Source organism: Triticum urartu, chromosome 2 (genome assembly GCF_003073215.2).
Source record: "Triticum urartu cultivar G1812 chromosome 2, Tu2.1, whole genome shotgun sequence".
Lineage (NCBI taxonomy): Eukaryota > Viridiplantae > Streptophyta > Magnoliopsida > Poales > Poaceae > Triticum > Triticum urartu.
Genome location: NC_053023.1, coordinates 32,389,661 through 32,401,422, shown reverse-complemented (window position 1 = coordinate 32,401,422; position 11,762 = coordinate 32,389,661).

The window sequence follows — 11,762 nt, the reverse complement described above, 5'->3', positions numbered from 1 at the left end:
CCTTACCACTGGTACTTCCTCCTGCACAACTCCTGTTAATGAATTTACTTGTGTCTTGTTTGGCGCATGCCGGGATACATACTTGATCCTTCTCCCTTCTGGGGTGGTAAGGAAAATTGACTTACTAGCACAATCGATGTTTCCTCCATACATCGACAGCCAATCCATACCAAGAATCACATCCAGACCTTGAGATTCCAGAATAATTAAATCTGTTGGGAAAACATGCCATCCTATACTTAATGGCACTTGAAAACATCCTTGACTGGCCATGTACTCTGCTCCTGGTGAGCTTACTAGCACAGGTGTTTTGAGAACCCTAGTGGGTAGGCTATACTTTTCCACAAATCCCCTTGATATGTATGAATGCGATGCACCAGTATCAAAAAGAACGAGTGCAGTAAATGACTTAACCAAAAACTTACCTATTACTGCATCGGGCTGAGCTTCAACCTCCTCCACATTAACGTGGTTCACCTGTCCCCTGTTGAAAGGGTTCGGCTTCTTCCCAGAACTTCCATTGCCGTTTTGGCCTTCAGGACATTCATTGGCGTAATGTCCGGTCTTGGAACACTTGAAACAGGTGACTCTGACTCAGATCTCTCTTGGCTGGGGTTGATGGGGTGCTGCGGTTCTGGCCATTGCTTCCTCCATTCCCATTACCATTCTTGATTCCATTGTGATTGTGCGAGCTACCTACTCCATGGGTATGCTGAAAATGTCCTCCCGGTCTAGGGGTAAAACGTGGCTTCTGCTGAGCTCCTGAATTATACTTTCCTTGTCCATACTTCCTCTTGCGGTTCTCAATTTGCTGCTGCTTCCCTTCAATCATAAGAGCACGGTCTACCAACTCATGGTAGTTGTTGAAGGTGGCTACCATCAACTGCATACTCAACTCATCATTCTGTCCTTCCAGGAACTTCTCCTGCTTAGCTGCATCCGTAGCAACGTCATCTGGGGCATAACGTGCTAGCTTACTAAACTCCTCCACATACTGGCCAACTGTCCGTCCTCCTTGGCGCAAGTTACGAAACTCACGCTTCTTCATGGCCATTGCTCCTGCTGAAACATGGGCAGTACGGAAAGCCTGCTGAAATTGATCCCATGTGACAGTGTCGACTGGAAAGGTGGCTGTGAAATTCTCCCACCATGATGCTGCGGGTCCTTCTAACTGATGTGCGGCAAACTTAACCTTCTCCGCATCTGTGCATCCTGCTGTGGTCAACTCCCTAGCTGTCTTGCGGAGCCAATCATCTGCTACTATCAGCTCGGTGCTACTGGAAAACACCGGCGGATTCAGCCTAAGAAAGTGGGCTAAGTGGTCAACAGGTGGTGGTGGTGGTGGTGGGTTATTGTTGTTGTTCCCCTGATTCTGATTCTGGACTAGCAACTGCATCAAGGTGTTCTGCTGCTGGATCAACTGGGTGAGCTCCAGCGGAAAGGCAAATCTGGGGTCACGTCTCGGAGGCATCTGAGGGTTTAGAAAAGATGAGATATAAGAATAGAGGGGGTCTAAAGAGAAAACACTACCCATATGCACATGAGGCAAAAGTAAACAATTCACTTCATTCAAACAAACAAAGGCATACAATCGATCTGACTATCGCAAAGTGCTCGGACTACTATATTTACATGGTGGACTACTACTACTGATGAGGTGGTCTACTAGAAATATTCTACGGTAGTTGACTCCATAATATATGCTCCTGCTTCATCAACATAGTCATCATCGCTACTATCTGAGTCGGTGCCGTCAATGATGATGTAGTCTTCCGGGCTAATCTCCTTGGGTTCTTTGTCTTCATCTACTGGTGTCGGGCCTCCCATAAATACTGCTAGCTTCATAGTTAGGTCGGCATTCTTATCCACCAATACTTCAATTTCTTCTTCATAATCTTCACATGTAGCCTTGAGTTCTTCCTCCAGTTCCTTGATTCTAGTCTTAGTCTTCTTCAGGTCTATCATGTCGGCGCACATCTGATTCTCCTGTCGTCGAATGTGCTGATTTAACTCCTGAATAAAAGCTGCAATTGATCTATCTTTCCTGGTGTTAATCATCTCCCAGTGTTCATCTCGGCGCCCACAAATCTGGTATATAGTATCCTTGAGATCCTTGTGGTAGACTTCTCCAATGCATCCCATGGCGATGTGAGCTGCCATGCTCTTACCTAGACTCCAAGTTGGTGCATCAAAAGAAAACTCTATGGGCTCAGTTACTGGCATGAACGTCCTTCCTGGGATTTGAACTTGAATCATCCAGCGCTCTTCTTCAGGTAAAGTGGCGTTGTAGGTTCCCGTGAAGCTTGGTACTCCTATGTTCAGGTATCTAGTGACTTCCTTCAAGTGGCGTCCAAAGGGTGTATCTTCATCCGGTTGGGTGAACTTGTTCCTCGCATCTGCCATCCTAAAGAGTAGAAAAGATGAGAGGTCAGAAGAGAAGAGAGTGAGTAGTGATCTAGGTCTTTAGCTTAGTGGTCGTGTCCTACAGTCAACGTGTGCTCTGATATCATCTCTGTAGCGACCAGACCTCAAACAGTCTGATCTCTATGCTCCGGTGTCATCCCTGGGTCAGTAATGCTGACACCACACAGTACTCGGAGGATTTATAGCAGAGTAGCAATCACACACTTATTACATCGAGTGTCTCAAAAGAGAACTTATTACAATAAATATGGCTTAAGGCCATCTAATTACGATAACAGTGGAAGGCTTGGAAGATAAGTGAGTCCATCAACTCCAACGGCATCACTGAGTATAGAACCACGACCTAAAAACTCCTTAATCGTCGCCTGAAAAGTCTGCAACATTAACGTTGCAGCCCGAAAACGGGTCAGCACATGGAATATGCTGGCAAGGTAACACATAGAGAGTAATGGAATGCAACAGCTATACTATATGCATATTTGGCTGGTGGAAAGCTCTATGGTTACAGTTTTGCATAAAGCCAATTTTTCCCTACTTCAAAAGGAATAAATTTAATTACTATCATGGTGGTTGTTAAACATTGAGAATGGTTGACAGCATTCTCAATCCCAATTAAGCATCATCATTAACCCAACAACAATAATTTTAGAGTAACATGTTGAGATTCACATGATAATCCAGATACTAGATACTCAAGATGTCCATAACCGGGGACACGGCTAATCATGATTAGTTTGTTACACTCTGCAGAGGTTTGCGCACTTTTCCCCACAAGACTCGATCGCCTCCGTTGGATTTCTCGCACTACATGGTGTTTGAGAAACGGATAACCGAGACACAGTCTTTCAGAAGTGCTAGCACCTTATGATGGATAGACCGGTACACCTAATTTCCCCTACATCTGCTAGTCTACCCTGTAAGAGTTCGCATGACTTAATCAACTATGCCAGAGCCCATAATGGCTTGTGGCTGCACATGGAAGTTTCTAGTTTGAAAAATCTCATGATCCCTTTGAGCCTGGGTGGCGGTCCAAAAGAAAACAGGCAGGTCCTGTAATATCCAGGTGCCTCAATCCACCCAGATGTGTATTTAAGTTGCCACCTTAGATAAACCATTAATTATCAATCTCACATCTGTCATGGATTTCACTCACCCAATCCACGTCTAGTAGCATAGCATGGCATAATAAGCAAACGTAGAAGTAACTCCCAAAGGTTTGATAATAAACAGGTAATAGGTACTACCTCATCTACTTCCCATCCCACAGTTTAATTAGATCCTAATCATGCAATATGTGAATATTGATCTAATGCAAAAAAACTGGGCTGTAGAAAAGGTATGATCAAAGTGTTACTTGCCTTGCCGATGATCCGTGAAACCTAACGATTCGAAGTAACAAGCGGCGCACTCCGGGTACTCTATCGCAGGCAAACAAACAAGCATACAATAAGTACTCATCTAATGCACAGGTAAAACTCAAATAAGAGATCTAACTAGAAGGTTCAACTTAAGAACTCTGGTTGGCAAAAAGAATCAAATCGAACGAAGCAAAGAAAGTCAAACGGCGAAAGAAAACAACTTCATTCTAGTAATCTGAACCTAAGTCAAATTTTACAGTAGCAAAAACTTGTTTAAGTTGATTATTCGGATAGAGGGTTTCGAGACGAAACTCCAGGCGCTTGAATTGCCTGATTCCGATAAACGAGCGAAAAGTTAAACTAAAACGAAAATCGGATCAGAAATCGCGATCAGAAAATAACCGCGGAAAAATCCAACGAAAAAGAAAAACGACGAACGGATTTTTTTTTAAACGGCACGGATTTTGAGGTGCGGCGAACCTCGGGCGACGCGCGGCTCCGGCGGATCGGCGGCGGCGGCTGGCGGCGGCGGCGGCTGGCGGCTAGGGTTAGGGCGCGGCTAGGGTTTCGGGGCGGCTGGGCCTTCGGGCTGGCTTGCCCCGGCTTATAAAGGCCCCGGCCAGGCGGAGTCTTGGCCGAGTACGGCCCATAGTCGGTTCCGTTTTTTTTTCGCTTGGAAGAAAAAAATAAAAAGAAATGCTAAACGGACTCCAAAAATCCCGAAATAAATTTTCCCGGGCTTCTAAAATCAAGCCCGACAGAGTGAACATTTATTTGGGCCCTAAATGCAATTTTGAAAAACCCGCATTTTTCCTAATTCAAATAAAAACAACAACAAAAAACTCTGAAATAAAACTATTTGATTTTTTATTAAATCCTCAATATTTCTATATTTTGGGAAAGTCATTTTATTCCCTCTCTCATATTTTTGTAATAGAAATAATTGATGATAAAATAAATAAAATCGAATGATCCTATTCTCAAAATTTGAGAAAAACTCAAATATGAAAATAACGAAATCCCCAACTCTCTCCGTGGGTCCTTGAGTTGCTTAGAATTTTCTAGGATCAAAACCCAAAGCAAATAAAATATGATATGCATGTTGATCTAATGTATAACATTCCAAATTGAAAATTTGGGATGTTACACAGACAATTGTTTCATACTTTAGTAATCTCAATCTTTTTTCAACTTTCACGCAATACATGAGCATGAGCCATGGACATAGCACTATGGGTGGAATAGACTATAATGACGGGGGTTGTGTGGAGAAGAAAAAAAAGGAGAAAGTCTCACATTGACGCGCTAATCAATGGGCTATGGAGATGCCCATGTTGGGGAACTTAGTAATTTCATAAAATTTCCTACGCGCACACAGGATCATGGTGATGCATAGCAACGAGAGGGGAGAGTGTCATCCACGTACCCTCGTAGACGGTTAAGCGGAAGCGTTATGACAACGCGGTTGATGTAGTCGTACGCCTTCACGATCGACCGATCCTCGGTACCGAACGTAAGACACCTCCGCGTTCAGCACACGTTCAGCTTGGTGATGTCCCATGAACTCACGATCCAGTAGAGCTCGGGGAAGAGTTTCGTCAGCACGACGGCGTGGTGACGATGCTGATGAAGCTACCGCAGCAGGGCTTCACCTAAACACCGCTACAGTATGACCGAGGTGGATTATGGTGGAGGGGGGCACCACACACGGCTGGGAGAGATCTTTGTGATCAACTTGTGTGTCTAGAGGTGCCCCCTACCCCTGTATATAAAGGAGCAAGGGGGAGGCCGGCCGGCCCTTGTTGGCACGCCTAGGAGGAGGAATCCTCCTCCTAGTAGGAGTAGGATTCCTCCCTTTCCTACTCCTACTAGGAGGGGGAAAGGCAGGGAGAGAAAGAGAAGGAAAGCGGGGCGCCGACCCCCCTTCTCCTAGTCCAATTCGGACAGGGGGAAGGGGGCGTGCTGCCTGCTCTAGGCCGGCCCCTCTCTCTTTCCCTTATGGCCCAACAAGGCCCATTAGTCCCCGGGGGGTTCCGGTAACCCCTCCGGTACTCTGGTAAAATCCCGATTTCATCCGGAACTATTCAGATGTCCAAATGTAGGCTTCCAATATATCAATCTTTATGTCTCGACCATTTCGAGACTCCTCGCCATGTTCGTGATCACATCCGGGACTCTGAACTACCTTCGGTACATCAAATCATATAAACTCATAAAACCGATCATCACAGAACTTTAAGCGTGCGGACCCTACGGGTTCGAGAACTATGTAGACATGACCGAGACACGTCTCCGGTCAATAACCAATAGCGGAACCTGGATGCTCATCTTGGTTCCTACATATTCTACAAAGATCTTTATCGGTCAAACCGCACAACACTATATGTTATTCTCTTTGTCATCGGTATGTTACTTGCCCGAGATTCGATCGTCGGTATCCAATACCTAGTTTAATCTCATTACTGGCAAGTCTCTTTACTCGTTCCGTAATACATCATCCCATAACTAACTCATTAGTTATCATGCTTGCAAGGCTTATAGTGATGTGTATTACCGAGAGGGCCCAGAGATACCTCTCCGACAATCGGAGTGACAAATCCTAATCTTGATCTATGCCAACTCAACAAGTACCATCGGAGACACCTGTAGAGCACCTTTATAATCACCCAGTTACGTTGTGACGTTTGGTAGCACACAAAGTGTTCCTCCGGTATTTGGAAGTTGCATAATCTCATAGTCATAAGAACATGTGTAAGTCATGAAGAAAGCAATAGCAATAAACAAACGATCAAGTGCTAAGCTAACGAAATGGTTCAAGTCAATCACATCATTCTCCTAATGATGTGATCCCATTGGTCAAATAACAACTCATGTCTATGGTTAGGAAACTTAACCATCTTTGATCACTGAGCTAGTCAAGTAGAGGCATACTAGTGGCACTATGTTTGTCTATGGATTCACACATGTATTATGTTTCCGGTTAATATAATTCTAGCATAAATAATAAACATTTATCATGAAATAAGGAAATAAATAATAACTTTATTATTGCATCTAGGGCATATTTCCTTCAGCCCATCAATTGATGTCAATGCAAGGAGTAGGGATTGCCATGCAACGAATGCACTAGAGCTATAAATGTATGAAAGCTGAACAAAAGAAACTAAGTGGGTGTGCATCCAACTTGCTTGCTCAAGAAGACCTAGGGCATTTGAGGAAGCCCATTGTTGGAATATACAAGCCAAGTTCTATAATGAAAAATTCCCACTAGTATATGAAAGTGATAAAACAAGAGACTCTCTATCATAAAGATCATGGTGCTACTTTGAAGGACAAGTGTGGAAAAAGAGGATAGTAGCATTGTCCCTTTTTATTTCTTTTTTTTCTTTTTTTGGGCCTTTCTTTTTTTGGCCTTTCCCTTTTTTATTTGGGACAATGCTCTATTAATGATGATCATCACACTTCTATTTATTTACAACTCAATGATTACAACTCGATACTAGAACAAAATATGACTCTATATGAATGCCTCCAGCAGTGTACCAGGATGGGCAATGAATCAAGAGTGACATGTATGATAAATTATGCATGGTGGCTTTTCCACAAATACAATGTCAACTACATGATCATGCAAGGCAATATGACAATGATGATGTGTGTCATGATGAATGGAATGGTGGAAAGTTGCATGACAATATATCTCGGAATGGCTATGGAAATGCCATAATAGGTAGGTATGGTGGATTTTTTGAGGAAAATATAAGGAGGTTTATGTGTGACAAAGCGTATCATATCATGGGGTTTGGATGCATCGGCGAAATTTGCACCAACACTCAAGGTGAGAAAGGGCAATGCACGGTACCGAAGAGGCTAGCAATGATGGAAAGGTGAGAGTGCGTATAATCCATGGACTCAACATTAGTCATAAAGAACTCACATACTTATTGCAAAAATCTACAAGTCATCAAAAACCAAGCACTATGCGCATGCTCCTAGGGGGGGTAGATTGGTAGGAAAGGACCATCGCTCATCCCCGGCCGCCACTCATAAGGAAGGCAATCAAAGAAACACCTCATGCTTCAAATTTTTCACACAATGGTTACCATACGTGCATGCTACGGGACTTGCAAACCTCAACACAAGTATTTCTCAAATGCACAATTACTCAACTGGCACGACTCTAATATTACCATCTTTATATCTCAAAACAGTTATCAAGTATCAAACTTCTCATAGTATTCAATGCACTTTATATGAAAGTTTTTATTATATCCCTCTTGGATGCCCATCATATTAGGACTAGTTTCATAACCAAAGAAAATTACCATGCTGTTTAGGAGTCTCAAAATTATATAAGTGAAGCATGAGAGTTCATCTATTTCTTCAAAATAAAACCACTGCCGTGCTCTAAAAAGATATAAGTGAAGCACTAGAGCAAATGACGAACTACTCCAAAAGATATAAGTGAAGATCAATGAGTAGTCCAATAATTATGCAACTATGTGAAGACTCTTTAACATTAAAGAATTTAAGATCTTGGTATTTTATTCAAATATAAAGCAAAACAAAATAAAATAAAATGACGCTCCAAGCAAAACACATATCATGTGGTGAATAAAAATATAGCTCCAAGTAAAGTTACCGATGAACGAAGACGAAAGAGGGGATGCCATCCGGGGCATCCCCAATCTTAGGCTCTTGGTTGTCGTTGAATATTACCTTGGGGTGCCTTGGGAATCCCCAAGCTTAGGCTCCTGCCACTCCTTATTCCGTAGTCCATCGAATCTTTACCCGAAACTTGAAAACTTCACAACACAAAACTCGTAAGCTCCGTTAGTATAAGAAAGCAAATCACCACTTAGGTACTGTAATGAACTCATTCTTTATTTATATTGGTGTAATATCTACTGTACTCCAACTTATCTATGGTTCATACCCTCCGATACTACTCATAGATTCATCAAAATAAGCAAACAACACAATGAAAAACAGAATCTGTCAAAAACAGAACAGTCTGTAGTAATCTGTATCAAACGTATACTTATGTAACACCAAAAATTCTTACATAAATTGGTGGACGTGAGGAATTTGTCTATTAATCATCTGCAAAAATAATCAACCTAATCGCACTCTCCAGTAAAAAATGGCAGCTAATCTCGTGAGCGCAAAAGTTTCTGTTTTTTACAGAAAGATCGCAAAGACTTCACCCATGTCTTCCCAAAGGTTCTACTTGGCACAAACACTAATTAAAACATAAAACCACATCTAAACAGAGTCTAGATGAATTATTTATTTCTAAAAAGGAGAAAAAAGCAAAGAACAAAGATGAACTTTGGTTGCCTCCCAACAAGCGCTATCGTTTAATGCCCCTAGCTAGGCATGATGATTTCAATGATGCTCACATAAAAGATAAGAATTGAAACATAAAGAGAGCATCATGAAGAATATGACTAGCACATTTAAGTCTAACCCACTTCCTATGCATAGGGATTTTGTAAACAAACAACTTATGGCAACAATAATCAACTAGCATTGGAAGGCAAAACAAGCATAACTTTAAAACTTTAAGCACATAGAGAGGAAACTTGATATTATTGCAACTCCTACAAGCATATATTCCTCACTCATAATAATTTTCAGTAGCATCACGAATGAATTCAACAATATAACTATCACATGAAGCATTCTTTTCATGATCTACAAGCATAGAAAAATTACTATTCTCCACATAAGCAAGATTCTTCTCAATCGGAATAGTGAGAGTATCATAGGAAACTCGAATACTATAAATTGTTTCCACATTAAAAGAGTAATGTTCAGAAAGAGGGTAATCATAATCATGACAAGTTTTATAAATATAATCATCACTAATTTTTATAGCATAAGTGTCATCACAATAATCATCATAAGTAGCAACTTTGTTCTCATCATAATCAATTGAAACCTCTTCCAAGATAGTGGAATCATTACTAAATAAAGTCATGACCTCTCCAAATCCACTTTCATAATTGTCAAAATAAGATTCAACACCCTCCAAAATAGTGGGATCATTACTTCCTAAAGTCGACACTTTTCCAAACCCACTGTCATCAACATAATCATCATAAATAGGAGGCATGTTATCATCATAATAAATTTGCATATCAAAACTTGGGAGGTTAAATATACCATGTTCATGAAACGTAGCATCCCCAAGCTTGGGACAAACATTAATTGCAGAAAATAAATTCTCAAACATGTCATCAAACATAGCATCCCCAATCTTGGGCCTTTTCATATCATAAGCATAATCACTCTCATCATTAATAGTATGGATAGCACCAATAGCATAGCAATTACCATCATCACAATGAGTAATAGGTGCAACATAATTTGGGAGGGATACCTTCTTACCTTCGCTTCTATGTCTTTTCTTCTTCTTATTCATATTAAGTGTGGGTTTAATCCTCTTTTTGGAGCTCCTTATTAATGATATTGGTTGAATAGAAGGCTCCTTATCGTTACCTTATTCATCATAAGAAATAATAGTAGGATTTTGGGAAATTTCTTCCCTTTCATTAGTATTCTCTTCATCTTCTATTTGTTTTATTGTCTTTATGTAATTGGCAATATAAGGATTTTCAATGCAATTCACCGCACAATACATATAAATTTCCTCTAGATCAAGATCGTGAACTTTATCAAGGGCAAATTCTGGAATATCCTTAGTTATACGTTTCATTTCTTCATAACCCAGAAGCAAACTAAGTTCATTATGATGCACAAGGGAAATCAAGTCATCACAATTTTTGGACACAATTCGATCATGAAACAATTTGCATCGGATATTTAAAAGATCACGTTCATTGCAAAGTTCACAAGGATGGCAAAGAAATTTTAAATCTTCAGCACAAGCATCTAGCCTTTCTTGCAACCATTTAGTTTCTAAATACTTATGCCTGTTGCAAAATCTACCTTCCCTATTTGGTGTGTACATGCAAACTCTATGCACTCCACAAAAATTGACATGCTTATATGAGATATTTTCATCATGACTAGTGCAATCATCATTAGTACTATGGATATTCAAGGAATTCATACTAACAACATTGCAATCATGATCATCATTCAAATATTTAGTGCCAAACATTCTAATGCATTCTTCTTCTAACACTTTGGCACAATTATCGGAATCCTTATTTTCATGAAAGACATTAAAAGATGAAGCATATGAGGTACCCTCAATTCCATTTTTTTAATTTTCTCTTATAGACTAAACTAATGATAAAACAAGAAACTAAAAGATTCAGTTGCAAGATCTAAAGATATACCTTCAAGCGCTAACCTCCTCGGCAACGGCGCCAGAAAAGAGCTTGATGTCTACTACACAACCTTCTTCTTGTAGACATTGTTGGGCCTCCAAGTGCAGAGGTTTGTAGGACAGTAGCAAATTTCCCTCAAGTGGATGACCTAAGGTTTATCAATCCGTGGGAGGCGTAGGATGAAGATGATCTCTCTCAAGCAACCCTGCAACCAAATAACAAAGAGTCTCTTGCGTCCCCAACACACCCAATACAATGGTGAATTGTATAGGTGCACTAGTTCGGCGAAGAGATGGTGATACAAGTGCAATATGGAAGGTAGATATAGGTTTTTGTAATCTGAAATTATAAAAACAGCAAGGTAACTAATGATAAAAGTGAGCGAAAACGGTATTGCAATGCGTTGAAACAAGGCCTAGGGTTCATACTTTCACTAGTGCAAGTTCTCTCAACAATAATAACATAGTTGGATCATATAACTATCCCTCAACATGCAACAAAGAGTCACTCCAAAGTCACTAATAGCGGAGAACAAACAAAGAGATTATTGTAGGTTACGAAACCACCTCAAAGTTATTCTTTCTGATCGATCTATTCAAGAGTCCGTAGTAAAATAACACGAAGCTATTCTTTCCGTTCGATCTATCCTAGAGTTCGTACTAGAATAACACCTTAAGAC